Source organism: Aristolochia californica, unplaced genomic scaffold (assembly GCF_029961685.1).
Source record: "Aristolochia californica isolate CCGP_79_NKW_82.1479 unplaced genomic scaffold, dmAriCali1.0.hap1 SCAF_11, whole genome shotgun sequence".
NCBI lineage: Eukaryota > Viridiplantae > Streptophyta > Magnoliopsida > Piperales > Aristolochiaceae > Aristolochia > Aristolochia californica.
The window spans coordinates 11,536,312-11,551,307 of record NW_027181782.1 but is presented as its reverse complement, the minus strand read 5'-3'; the positions used below and the strand labels follow the sequence as shown (position 1 = coordinate 11,551,307).

General features: G+C 40.3%; 1 pseudogene; it reads right to left on the bottom strand.

Annotated features, from left to right (window-relative positions):
- Nucleotides 1–8,345: 8,345 nt before the first annotated feature.
- LOC137943620 (calnexin homolog pseudogene) lies at nucleotides 8,346–10,209 on the bottom strand (annotated as a pseudogene).
- Between the last annotated feature and the right edge of the window lie 4,787 nt (nucleotides 10,210–14,996).

The following is a 14,996-nucleotide window of genomic DNA, read 5'->3' as shown; positions in this document are numbered from 1 at the left end:
AATGACTTAAAAATAAATGGTATCTCAGAACGCTCCTTAAATATAAACAATCAAGTTGTGCGAGTGAAATAATCAATAAATGTAATAAAATACTTTGCTTGAGAAATGTTGGAGACACTCAAGGGCCCCCAAACATCAGTATGAATTAAAGAAAATAGAGTAACACTTTTGACTTCCGGACGAGGAGAGTATAAACTCCTTTGATGTTTACTCAATTGACAAACCTCACAATGAAATTCTGACCTTACTTTAAGAGAAGGAAACATATAATGAAGAGACTGTGCAGATGCATGTCCCAACCGATTGTGCCATAACATTGTCTTATTTTTAGTAGTGGAAACCATATTCATTTTTGGCACATCCAAGTAGTAAAGCCCCCCTTGTTCATGGCCTCCACCAATCACCTGCTTCGTTATAAGATCCTGAAACAGGTAACAGAGCAATTAAAATATTTTGTCAACTGGCTAACAGATAATAGAATCAAAGGAAAAGTAGGAACGAAAAGAATATCAGTGAGCTGAGTGTGATAGAAGTAGAACATTTCCCTTGGACTTTGGTATGAGAACCATCAGTTGTGGTAACAAACTTGTGTGAAAGACTCAGAGATGGAGAATGTAATAAATTTTTGTCACCTGTAAGATGCTCGGAGGCCCTGAGTCAATTATCCAGGATGAAGATGAGGTAGATAGCATACCTGAAGCGGTGGTGGTAGCAGTAGTTGCAAAGGAACTAGGAGAAGAACCCAGCATTGTCTTCATTTTCTGAAATAGCTCATACTCTTCATCAGTAAAAAATTTATGTGCTACTGATTTTGTGGCAGGTTCTTCTTTTGTATCACTTACAAAGGCTTGATTAGCCCTTGTCAATTCTAACTGTCCATTGGTTTTATAGCATATCTCTTTATAATGGCTATATTGTCCATTGTAAATGCTTGCCTTGGAATCCTTTTAATAGCATTGATCTATAGTGTGGCCAATTTTTTTACAATGAGTACACTCTTTCCCATCTGCTCTGCCAGCACCAGTCCTTCCACCTCTTCCTTTGCCTCCTCTATAACCTTTGCCTCGGCCTCAGCCTCGGCTGCTGTCAGATAATGATCCTCTATGATCGGAATACATAGAGGATGATACTTCAGTAGTGGAAGAAGAAGTGTCTTGAATAAGTAGTATTGCACATACATCATCAAACTCGGGGACAACAAAACCACTTAGTAGTTGACTCTTGGCAATCTCAAGATGGGGTTTAACATTTGCAAGGCAAATAGAAATTATTAAGGCTTCCTTCTGCTTGTCTTGGATAAAAATATCTGTGGATGAAGGTTGAGCTAACTTCCACTCTTGAAGAAAACCTCTAAAGCGGGCCAAGTACTCATGGATATTTTCTCCTTGTTTAGTATTCAACATTCTTTAGAGAATGTCATATGGTTTATGTAGAGTAGCTGGGCAAGAGTACAGTTTAGCACATGTCTCCCAAATTTGTTTAGCAGTGTCAAGATGAATGACATTGTTGGAGACATGTTCTTCCATGCTATTGATTAGCCAACTAATCACCAAAGTATCATTTTCAACCATTTGTTATAAAAAATATCATCTTCATCAATAGGTGGTTCTCATGTGATGAGGTGATCAAGTCTTTTGTTATAAGGAACCTCTGAACCAATGTGGACCAACTCATAAAATTGGATACCCCACGTAAGGATATGGTGGTTACCCCACGTAATGATATGGTGGTAATTCTCAGTATATCACTTTTGATATTCATATTCTCTTCAACCATGATAGGTCATTCTTCAAAAAATTCTAATAATAACACCAAGTAAACAACTCGATGTATGGGGAATTTTAGCATTGATGTTAAATTATCATTCTTATTTTTTTTCTCTAATACCACTCATAAGATACTAAATAACAATCTTCTATATTAGGAGACTTGTCCCCACGAAAAAGAATTCCAACAATCTGATCATGGACTGGTCTCGGTTAACAGAATTTCCAAACCGACAAAACTGTTTTGATAGCTTCTTCTAGATAAAGAGGCATGCATATCCATAATATAATAAGATGCAAGCATTCACATACTCATATTTAAATCATCTTCTAAATTTGAAAACCAGTAACATGAAGAAAAAAAATTAAGCACTTACCTCACAGCTATCTTCCTTTACAAAAGAGTCTTTTTTGAGTAGTGTTGATTATCACTTCTTTAGAGCATTCTTTTGACGAGGGATCCTAAATTTGATGCTCTGATACCATGTTGAATTTAGGATCCCTTTTCCATAATTCTGAGCAAGAGAAAAAAGAAAGAGAAAGAAGAAAAGGGAAGAAGAGCTCTCGGGTAGAGAGAAGAAAAAAGAAAAGAGAAAAGAGAGGTGGCGCCAAGCAAAGAGAGAGAGAGAGAGAGAGAGAGAGAGATTAACTCAAGAAGGAGATGTGTAACTTGATTAATTATGAATTACAACACCTCTATTTATAGTAGAGGAAGAGATAGAGTCCTTATACAATTAGCCTTTCAATCTCCTAATTACATTCCAACTCTAACTCTCTAAAAGTCTATTCAAACAATCTACTAGAAGACTAATATGAGTTGAACTAGAACTCTTTCTTCAATCATGTGAATTTAAGGGAGGAGGGTGGCCTTATCCTTGTGGGTCCCTCATAATCTTCCAGGTTATCTTGGTAAGGTTGCCAGCTCGTGAGATATTTGTGGGTCCCACTGGATCTTCAAGTCTTCTAACTCAATTCAGCTTGTGCTTCTTAACTCCTTAACTTTGTGCTAGCAGGGCTGACGACTCTTCTTGGTGTCACATGTCCTCATGGTGGGTCCCACCAGCTCGAGCACCATTGTGGGTCCAACATTGTAACAAGTCCACTCGAGTGGAGCCTGGAGTATACGAGAAAAGTCGAGGAGGATCTCTTCCATATAGAGCGGTGAAGAGAGTAGACTGCAATGCAGTGTGGAAGGAAGTTTTGTAATAATATTCAGCCCACAGTAGCCATTGAACCTAGTTTTTAGGACGATCACCCACCAGACATCTGAGATACATTTCCATGGTGTGGTTAACTACCTCTGTTTGGGCATCAACTTGGTGCCACATAGACGAAAAAGCTCCCGCCAAAAAGTACTGGTAAAGACCGCATCACGATCACTGACAATCAATTCTGGAATGCCATGTAAACGAACAATATGCTGGAGGAATATCTGTGCCACTCTGGATGCCGTATGTGGGTGTGCCATGGGAATAAAGTGAGCATAATACTGATTTTCCGAAAGATTGTGGAAGACCTTAGATTGATTCCATAGATATATCGGCCCACACTTGTGTAGGAAGTGCAAGAGGTTGCCGAAGACCCGCTAGACTTAAGTGTTCGGCCTTGTTACGTTGACACACCGGACATGATGTGACATATGCCGCAATGGAGATCTTCATAGCCTGCCAATAGAAATCCGCTCGAATGCGATGCAATGTTTTCTGTATGCTTTCATGAGTGTTGTCATGGTATACAGAGATGATGGCTGAGACTAACTCTGAAGTGTGTGGTACATATAAGTGCAATTTTTAGTAAATAAGAGAATCCCGAATGGCCCATCTACAGTCCAGTGCCCCCTCTGTAATTTTTTTGTGCAGATTGAGGAGAACCGGATTGCTGGTATTTTCCTCCTTCACCAAGTCTAAGAGAATAAAATGAGGCTGGCTAATAGCATAGAGAAGCGGCAGATTCTCAAAACTTCGTGACAAGGCATCGACCGCCTTGTTTAACCGCCTAGTGCGGTATTCCATTGTAAAGTTGAATCCCATCAATTTACTAATCCAGTGTTGTTGAGGAGAAGTTGTAAGGCGTTGCTCCAACAAATATTTAAGACTATAATTATCAGTGCGAATGAGAAATGCACGGCCCTATAAGTACGGTCTCAATGTTGGACAACTTTGGCCAACCCGATTAACTGTCATTCATATGCTACCAATTTGTGATGCCATTCTACCTATTGTTTGTTGAAATATGCAATAGGGTGAAAATGTTGTTGTAGAACAGCCCCAATGCCCCCACCGGATGCGTCTCACTCGACCTCAAATAAATCTTCAAAATTGGGAATTTTCAGAATTGGTGCAGACGCAAGAGCTAATTTGAGATCTACGAAGGACTGTGTAGCCTGGTCATTCCAAATAAAGGAATTTTTCTTGAGGAGACTTGTCAATGGTGCTGCTAACGGTCCATAATTCTTGATAAATTTTCTATAATATCCTGCTAATCCCAAAAACCTTATCAAAGCAAAGGTATTCATAGGTTGCGTCCAATTGGCAATGGCTTGAATTTTTTTGGAATCAACCGTGACCTCATCATGGGAAATAATATGGCCGAGATAGGCCACATGTGATGTCACAAATGAGCATTTAGATTTCTTTAAATATAGTTGATGTGCATGTAACAGTTGAAATATCACTCTTAAATGCTCAAAATGCTGAGTGTCGGACTGGCTGTAAATGAGTATGTCATAAAAAAAACAAGTACAATTTTATGAAGATAGTTGCAGAATACCTCGTTCATTAACGCCTAAAATGTGGAGGGTTCATTGGATAACCCAAATGGCATGACCACAAATTCAAAATGGTCGTGATGAGCGCGAAAGACAGTTTTCTCGATGTCGTCTGGATGCATACGAACCTGATGATATCTGGAGCGCAAGTCCAATTTGGCGAATGTATATGATCCATGTAATTCATCTAGAAGCTCCTCCACCACAGGAATAGGGAACTTGTCTTTGACAGTTTGTGCATTCAAATCCCGATAATCGACACAAAATTGCCATGTACCATCATGTTTCTTAACTAGGAGGACTGGTGAAGAAAATGGTGAACGGCTGCTGCAAATAAGGCCTTGCTGCAGCATGTCTTGGCACTGTCTTTAGATTTCATCTTTTTGGAGGTGTGGGTACCGATAAGGTCGAACTACCACCACCTTTGAGCCGTATTTTAAACATATCCGATGATCACAGTGCCTCAAGGGAGGCAGCTCGGAGGGCTCTTGGAACAAGTCCAAGAATTCATCTAGGAGATGTTCTATAGTGCTATCTGGATTGTCCTGTGTGTGATGTGATGTGGCTCATCCACTTGACTGCCCTATAATAGTACTTGGCGTCCACCCGTTTCAAAATTCATAGTTAAAGTAGTTAAGTCCCACAAAATAGGGCATAAGGTTTGCAACCATTTAATACCCAATACCATATCGAACCTAGCTAGAGGTATGACAAAAAATTCTGAATGAAAGAAAGTCATACCGATTGAGAATTTTAAAGCTTTGCTGATGCCATAGCTAGGAACTTTCTCTCCATTGGCAATCGAAATAGTGGCTATTGAGTGTGCAAGGATCTGTACTTGAAGGTGTTGACTAGCCGTTAAACTGAGAAAATTATGTGTACTTCCCGAATCCACAAAGCTGACAAGGTCCTGGTCCATCACCCGAGTCCGGACTTGCATAGTTTTGGCGGATTTCTAGCCAGTAATGCATGCAAAGAGATTTCTGGTGCATCTTCCTCAGTAGGATCATCAATCTGTTCTGGTTTCGTGATTTCATCGACTTCTAACCAGAACAACCTTTTACACTGATGGTCTGTCCTGTATGGTTCATCAAAGTTGTAACATAAGTTCTTTGCCCTATGGTCAGCTATCTCCAAACTAGTTATTTTCTGAATATATTGGGTGGGTGGGTTGTTGGGTCGTGTATCTGCTGCAAGAGTAGTAATAGGATTATTTCTGGCCTATTGCCCTGCTGGGAAAGTTATCTAAGGGGTAGTGTTGTGCCTCCCTTGCCAACTATTGGAAGTGTTCTGAACCATTAGCCAAGTTGTCCTCCTATTTTGAACTTTTTGTACAGTTTCCACTGCCTGAGCTAGATTCATTGCTCGAGCTAAGTCAGCAGGTTCATGGAGCTCCACCTCTAACCTTAATGACTTATTAAGGCTTTCTGAAAATAAATTGACCTGTTGGTCTACGCGAACCATCCGACTGGCTCGTGCAAATTTTTCATGATTTTTTTTTATATAGTTCCATTGGCCCAGTTTGTCATAACAACACCAAATCCCCCAAGGGGTTGCCGTGGGCGAGAGGACCAAACCTTATAGTGCATAATTCTTTAAACTCTTCCCAATCCAGCACCAATCTATCCAACTCTACTTGATGAAACCAAAGTTGTGCTTCATCGAGCATGTGGAAGGCGGCCAGTCCCACCTTATCAATTTCTGATGTTCTCTGATGGATTAAAAAATTTTCGCACCTATGACACCAAATCAAGGGGTCGTATGACCCATTAAAAGTAGGAAAATCAAGTTTTGTATACCTTGGTACGGTGCCTCCTCCCTGGTTGAAATTTCCAGTTTGGGCAGGAAAGGCAGTGTGCCCTACAAACTGGTCTCCCTGTCTGCTGTACAAGTTTTCCTCACTTCTTAGTTTTGGGGTTGAGTTCCTTCTAGCCGTAATATTTCCCATCATCCTAGAAAGTCTATCATTGTGGAGGTTCATATTTGGAAGTTGTTTCAACTTCTCCATGATTAGAGCAAACTTTCTTTCACTTTCTGCCTGTGTTTTTGCCTGCGCCTGCTACCCTCTGATCATCAATTCTTTTAACTCACCATTGTTGGGCTCCCTCGTGTTACCCTGCTCTGATACCAGGTTGTTATGGCCCCTGACCATGGATTGAGTAACTGTTATGGACCAAATAGTGAGCCGAGTCAGGCTGAGATACCATGGCTGAGTCAATTACCCTGACTGAGTCAGTTAAGTAGTCATTTAGTTTATTTTATGTTTTATGCTATTTGGGTTTAAATATGCCTCAGGGGCATTTTTGTAATTTTTGCCTAAACTCTTGTTGGAGTGAACTATTTGTATGCATCGTAAGGTAATGAATGGAAACGAAAATTCAGTAGGTTAAACAGTAGATTAAACGAGGTCAGGTTCTCCCTCTCACGAGACCTAAGGGGGAGCTCCTTCAAAAGCTCAAAACCTCACAATGATCCTTCCTATTAATCATCTTCCTCCCTGTGTTAGATCAGGGCATAACAGTAACTTGGTGTGGGATTGGTGAATCCAACGCTGTAAGAGAGAGCAGCTGCTCTCGGTAAGGAGGAAAAAAGTCTACTTTTTACTACTTGGTTGTTCTCAGTAAGTGTTGAGAAACCCTTGTTGTTCTCGAACAGGAAAGGGATGGGCCCTGGCTACTCACTGCTGAGAGGGGTTAGGACCCTTCTTGCTTCTTGTTGCTGCTCACGGCTGAGAGGGGTTAGGGTCCCTAACCCTACTGCTCGCTGGACTAGAGGCTAAAGCACCTCTATTTTTGGTTCCTCTCAGTATATGATTGGAAAGCCCCTACCTTTGCTTCGAAAGAGAGAAAGGAACCTCTCTTGCTACTATGGATGGATGAGAGGCTATATCCTCTGGTTGAGCTTAAAAAAGGGAAAGAATTTCCCCCCTTGGTTTCGGTAAGAACAAGATAAAACAAAATTCAAGAGAGAAAGAAGAAATTCAGATTCAAGAGAGAACATGTACCTAGAGCTCATCAAGGAGACCTCCCAAACCCTAGAGCTCGTCAAAGAGAACTCCAAACCATGTTTAACCTAATTCAATGCTTGCCTTTTTTTTCTATTCCTTTAACCTCTAAATAGGGTTTGACGTCATTAGAGTTTAGAGTTTCATAATTACAATTCTACCCCTACAACATGCTCCCTTTAATACTTAATAAAAAATATACTTAAAAGCAACATAAAATATGAAAGTAAAAGTAGTTAACTCAGTGAGTCATTGGCCCCTCCTTTGGGTGACTGTTACGGTCCCGGATCTAACACAGGGATTTGTAGTGAGGAGGAAGAGAAAGACGAAGATCAAGCCAAAGGGAAGCTTGAAAACCCTAGAACTCATCAAGGAGAGCTCCAAGCCTGTTTAACCTAAAAATCATTGCTTGTCTTTCTCATTACTCTTACCCCTTAAATAGAGTTCACCCTTATAGGGTTTAAGATAAAATATTACAAAAATACCCCTATAATTAAAATATTCCAAAAATATCCCTATGGCCAAAAACTGAAATAAAATAATGTAAATTAAATAAAAACAGTTAAAACATTAATGTTATTGTCTGCATAACATTACACCCCCTTGGAAGAATGAGCTTGTCCTCAAGCTCGAAAGTAGGGTCTGTATGCCGACGTCGCCATCCATTCGCAAGTGTCAACCGCGGTATCTGTGTTAGCCCTCTGGACTACAAAACTAGAGCATCCAACCAGAGAAGCAATTTTTTTTTTTAAACATCAAGACTACATAACCAACTCTCCTCAAAATTTCGGATCTCCCACTTGGAGTTTTATGTGTCCATTCTAGACCTCCTTGGTCGTGGGTCAACAGCATCTTCCTTCTCATTTTCATCTTCCTTGTCACCACTAGTTCCTTGTTTGTCACCGTCATCTTTAGAGCTTTGCTTTTCCTTGGGCGGTACTCGAACAAGAACTCGTTTCTTTCCACCATAGATAACCCTAAAATGACTGTTACAAGGACAACAACCACGGAGACCAGAATGCCAATAGTAAGGTTAGGCTGACTCCCTTCCTTCTCAATGACATCAATGATCTTGGACTTATATGCTGCTAAGAAAGGAATATCTTCAATCCGGTAGAGCACATTAAAGACCTTCTTATGAACACCAGAAAGTCCACCAGATGCTGTAACTTCCTCTACCTTCTGCGTTTCCTTCTCCAATTCCAACTTAGGCTTCCATGCAGTCACCTTGACAGATGTTGCAGTCTCCTCATCCCCAGCTATCAAAATATTGTCAAAAAGTACCCCATCCTGCATCGTCCATATCTCAATTCCAATAGCTGCAATGGGCTCAAAGTCAGGTTTATCAAGCTCAAAGTACTCAGGTGTAGGAATCTGCCTTGGCTTCCAAATACCCTTATGGTTAGGGTTATCAGTCAATGGTGCATGCCATTTACCCTTGTAAACCGGGTTTCTCTTCATAGGTCTATTTCACTCAACACAGCCAGGAGTAGACTCACACTTAAGAGTATCAATCGTTGGTGCCTCCCAATCACCATCCTCATCATCATCCAAATCTTCGGGCTTCTTAGCTTTAGGGTCGTCAATCTCCTCTGGTTCACCATCCAACCATCCATCTGGCTTCTCCACCTCCTCATCTTCAATTTCAATTGGGTCATCTTCATCCCAAGCGTCGGGCTTTATAGCTTCAGGATCTGAAATCTTAGCTCTCTCATTCCCATCCTCAGGTGTCTTATCATCTGGATCTTGTATTGTTATAGGTGGGATAAGTGGAGGCTCAAAATCAGCAGCAGATACAAAATTGATCTTTTCCTTTCCCTTGCCATCCACCAGAATCCACAATTCATTGTCAGGTTTCAGTATTGCAGTGTAAACATGGGTTAGCTTATCAGATGGAACATAAGAAGGAAATTTAAGGTGATGTTCAACAAACTCCCCAGTCTTGGGATTCTTATGCTTGAGGATGAAATGCACCTTGTTATTGGACCCACATTTATCAGGTCCCAACATGATGGTGTAGGAAGATTCATTGTCAAACTTGTTGGGTTTCCATCTTGAAGTAACACGAATGCCATCCAATTTGCCTATCTCTCTTCTGATTGAATATACATCCAACAGAGCCTGTGGAGGGTGCTGGCCTAGACCGTCCCATCATTAATAACAGGAATACCTGTTGTTGATGCAGCTCTTCTGGCAGCATCACTATCAAAGTGCCTCATGACAATTATATCAGTGTATCCTTTAACATTTCGTATGGTAGCTTCACATGTTTCTCCTTTTGTTGCTATAGAAAATTTTCGTGCCTGTTTTGTTGCCAAAACTTCAACCCCTGATATCACCTCAATAATAGAACAAATCGGTAAACTTTCACCATTTGCAATGTCATCTTTGCATACTAACTCAACACAAAGATTGCCAAATTCAATTTCAGGTTCAGTTGCAGGTTTGACATCTTCAACAGAACTAGACTTTATTTCTTCAATTTCAACTGAGTCACTTCTAATAGCATAAACATGCAGTACTAATGCACCTTTCCCAGCATACCCATCAGTAGTTGCAACACGAATAGCATAATCATTCAGCATGAATGCTTCCATAGCATTAGATACAACACTCATGCATACTTCTTGCATTCTCAAAATGAACAAATCCAAAACATTGGGATTTCCCATCTCCTTATCTCATTACTACAACACTTGTAATGTTTCCATACGCGCCAAATATTGTCATCACATCTTCACCCCTGTCCTGAATACCCAACAAAATGGCATCACCATTCATTTTAGAACCCACAAATGACCAATGGGACTTACTATCCCATCAATCTCCTATCACAACAGGGCCCTTAGAACTACCTGTTGTGGTAGCATATATACCGTTCAACACATTTCTCAAGTTCACTTCAGGAGGTCTCTGAAATTGTTGAGTAGAAATCTGAGAATCCTCGCTTGACTCATTTCCTCCATCAAGAAAATCTAACTTCAAAGGCAATTGATAATTGAACGCTTGCTTGAAAGGCATTGGTCCTGAGGCACAAGAACCCTTTCCTCCAGAGGCAGTCCACACAGAAGGAGGGAAATTTTCTTCATAATGAATGTCATCAGTCGATTAATCAAGGTTAGACATGAAGAATATGAAACCAGTCCTTCATCCATGCATGCATCAGAAATTTGAAGAGGCTCACTGTTGCTGTTCTCAGCAGTAGAAAAAGAAAACAACATCTAAAAAAACTTTTCTATCACTCCCGGCATCCCCAAAAAATTCCATCTTGGAATGCATACACACAAGCCGGAATTTCATCAAAATGTTTTTGTTTCTTTGCTTCCCGGAACAGAAATCCACCAGGCCAAAAATTCGAATTTGAAGTTCATGGCCGCGCAGCATACATGGGATCCAGAAAATTAAACACCACATCTTCAATTTGATAACTCACATCCGCACAGGTACTGTGCTCATCCACAAAAAAGCAAAGCCACCAGAAAAAAAATTTCAGACATCCCCAAAAAATTATGTTTATGGATCTCGGCATCCTCCGAAAAATTTCATCTCGAAATGCATACACCCAAGACAAAATTCCATCACTTGGGCACTGTTTCTCTACTTCACGAAACAGAGAACCTTCGTCCCAAATTTTTGGGCATCGTTGCTGCTGCTCAGCCTCTTTTAGCCACATCAACGCCTTGAAAGACTCATTTTGACCTTAAAAACGAGGGTGTTTCTGAAGCTTACCCCAAATTTTGTTGAAGATGGTTCCCCACTGGGCTGTCGTGAGTGAGATTGTGAGTGAGAGTGAGAATCCGAAAGCCAAAGACCCGCAGATTTGTTTCCGCCGACGCCTCCTCTTTTTTCGATGGCAAATAATAGCAAATCGTGGTTAAAATTTAGAACCTTTCTGCTCAACGACGAACAAGTCTTTTGGTTCTGCTACCGCAGAGTTGGTCTTCGGATTTGAGGTTTCCAAATTGTCCATTTCTGTTTTTTGCGTCGCCTATGGAAGGCGTGTGGCCTCCAGTGAGAAAGGGGTTGTGGAATACGCTCCGATTTCCAAACATCGGTGTCCCCACAGTTGGATTTCGGAAGTTCGGGGAGCTTTTCTGAGACAGAGAGCTCTCGGATTTCATACGTCTTCTGTTCGTCTGAGAGAGTGTCTCCAACGATGATTTTATCTATCGCAACAATGAGTTGAGGATTTCTGTCCAAGAGAGTGTTTGTTGCCTCTCGTTCTATAAATTTTTCGTGCTCGGAGAATTTAGGTCGTATGACCTTCTTTTCTACGGCAGCGAGTTTCTCCCTTGCAGAATGTTCAATGGAAGATGGACGCCATCTTTCATCAGATGCTCTATACCATGCAAGTAGGGCTTCCGATTCGTTGTGCATGGCAATACATAATTCTTGGAACGATGAATCATTTTCTTCCTGCGGCATCGAGTTTCTCCCTTGCTGCATCGAGTTTCTCCATTGCAGAACGTTCAATGGAAGATGCACGCCATCTTTCGTCGGATGCTCTGTACAATGCAAGTAGGGCTTCCAATTCGTTGTGCCATAATTCTTGGAACGAAGAATCATTCATTGTGTTCCCGCTCTGGTACCATTTGTTACTGTCCCGGATCTGACACAGGGATTCGTAGGGAGGAAGAAGAGAAAGACGAAGATCAATCCAAAGGGAAGCTTGAAAACCCTTCAACTTGTCAAGGAGAGCTCCAAGCCTGTTTAACCTAAAAATCAATGCTTGTCTTTCTCATTACTCTTACCCCTTAAATAGGGTTCACCCTTACAGGGTTTAATATAAAATATTACAAAAATACCCCTATAATTGAAATATTCCAAAAATATCTCATTGGCCTAAAACTGAAATAAAATAATGTAAATTAAAGAAAAACAGTTAAAACATTAATGTTATTGCGTGCATAACAGTGACTCGGTTAGCTATTGAGACTTCAACATATTCCAACACTCCCTCTCAAGCTAGGGGAGAGAAAACATCATAGATACCTAGCTTGCCGCATATAGTGGTTAAGATCTTGAATGTGGCTGGTTTCATAAGAATGTCTGCCACCTGCCCTTGTGATGAAACATGTCTAAGAGATATGATACCAGCCTAAAATTTCTCCCATATAAAGTGGCAGTCTACCTCAATGTGTTTTGTCTTCTCATGGAAGACTGGATTTGAAGTGATATGCATAGCCTCTTGGATTTGAAATTTCTCTCGTATAAAGTGGTAGTCTACCTCAATATGAAGGGATTTGATCCATAGAAGCTTACTGATTGTGTAGGTCATAGTTCTATACTCTTCTTCTATACTAGACCTTGCAATAACATTTTACTTTTTGCTTCTCCATGTAACAAGGTTACCTCCAACTAAGGTACAATACCCTAATGGGGCTTCCTGTCATCAAGTGATCCAGCCCAATTTGCATATGAAAAAACTTCTATGTTGAAGTAGCCATGATTCTTATAGAGAAGCCCTTTTGTCGGAGCCCTTTTTAAAGATCTCAGTATCCTCAAGGCTTTCCAATGTGTTCCCGCTCTGATACCAGTAGTTACGGTCCCAGATCTGACATAGGGATTCGTAGGGAGGAAGAAGAGAAAGACGAGGATCAAGCCAAATGGAAGCTTGAAAACCCTAGAACTCATCAAGGAGAGCTCCAAGCCTATTTAACATAAAAGTCAATGCTTATCTTTCTCATTACTCTTACCCCTTATATAGGGTTCACCCTTACAGGGTTTAAGATAAAATATTAAAAAATACCCCTATAATTGAAATATTCCAAAAATACCCTTGTGGCCTAAAACTGAAATAAAATAATGTAAATTAAAGAAAAATAGTTAAAAAATTAATGTTATTGCGTGCATAACAGTGACTCGGTTAGCTATTGAGTCCTCAATATCTTCCAACACTCCCCCTCAAGCTAGGGAAGAGAAAACATTGTAGATACCTACCTTGCCGCATATAGTGGTTAAGATCTTCAATGTGGCTGGTTTCATAAGTGTAGAAGTTAGGACCCCATGAGAATGATTCTAGGTAAACGTGGAAGAAGAAGGACAGAAGAGAGAGAAGAGGGTGAAAGCAGAAGGACGTTTGAGAGGAGAGTTTGGATTAAGGGAATGAGAGAATACGTCAAGAGAGAAGAGAGGGTGGCTGGACGTTTTTTCCAAATAGAGAAGAAGGATTGAATCCCTTACCTCATAAATACCTAGCTGGCCACCTATATAAGATAGAACTTTGAACGTTACCGGTTTGGTGAGGATATCAGCTAATTGCTCTTGAGATGAAACATATTTAAGAGAAATTATTCCTGTTTGAAACTTTTCCCGTATAAAATGACAATCCACTTCAATATGTTTAGTTCTTTCATGGAAAACTGGATTTGACGTAATGTGAATAGCTGCTTGATTATCACAATGTAAGCCCGTAGAACCTCCTTTATAAAATCCCAATTTAGTAAGAAGGGTCTTTATCCATAAAAGTTCACTTACAGTGTGGGCCATAGATCGGTATTCTACTTCAGCACTAGATCTTGCAACCACATTTTGATTTTTGCTTTTTCATGTGACCAAGTTTCATCCAACAAGGGTCCAATACCCAGATGTAGATTTTCTATCATCGGGTGATCCAGCCCAATCTGCATCTGAGAAGCCTTCTATATTGAAGTGACCATATTGTTTATATAGCAATCCTCTTCCTGGAGCACCTTTAAAGTATCGTAGTATTCTCTTCAACGCTTGCCAGTGAGTAATTTGTGGTTTGTGCATGAATTGTCATACCACACTCATAGCATATGATATATCTGGCCTGGTTACCATGAGAAAGATCAATTTTCCCATAAGTCTTTGATATTTTCCAGTGTCAACATCTTCTCCAGTTGTGGCAGACAATTTTTCATTCGCATCCATAGGTGTATCAACTGGTCTACAACCCTTCATTCCTGTTTCTTCAAGAAGATTCAAGACGTATTTTCTTTGAGACAATACTATTCCATGATTTGACTGAAGAACTTCTATACCTAGAAAATATTTGAGCTTACCCAAGTCTTTAGCCATGAACTCTTTACATATTATATTCTTCACTTCTTGTATACTATGAGCATCATTTCCAGTTAAGATAATATCATCAACATACACGGCCAATAATATCTTCCCTTTGATAGTATCTTTAACATAAACTGAGTGATCAACCGAGCTCCTATGAAAGCCAAATCGCAGAAGTTCTTGACTGAATTTATCAAACCAAGCCCGAGGGGACTGTTTAAGCCCATATAAAGATTTCTTTAATCTGCATACAGACTCCCCCTCAACCACATATCCTGGTGGTTGGACCATATAAATTTCTTCGCATATATATACCATTTAAAAATGCATTTTTTTACATTGAGCTGATATACTGGCCAAGATGAGTTAGCAGCAATAGGAAGGATGATACGTACTGAGTTCATTTTTCAACTGGAGAGAAAGTCTCTTC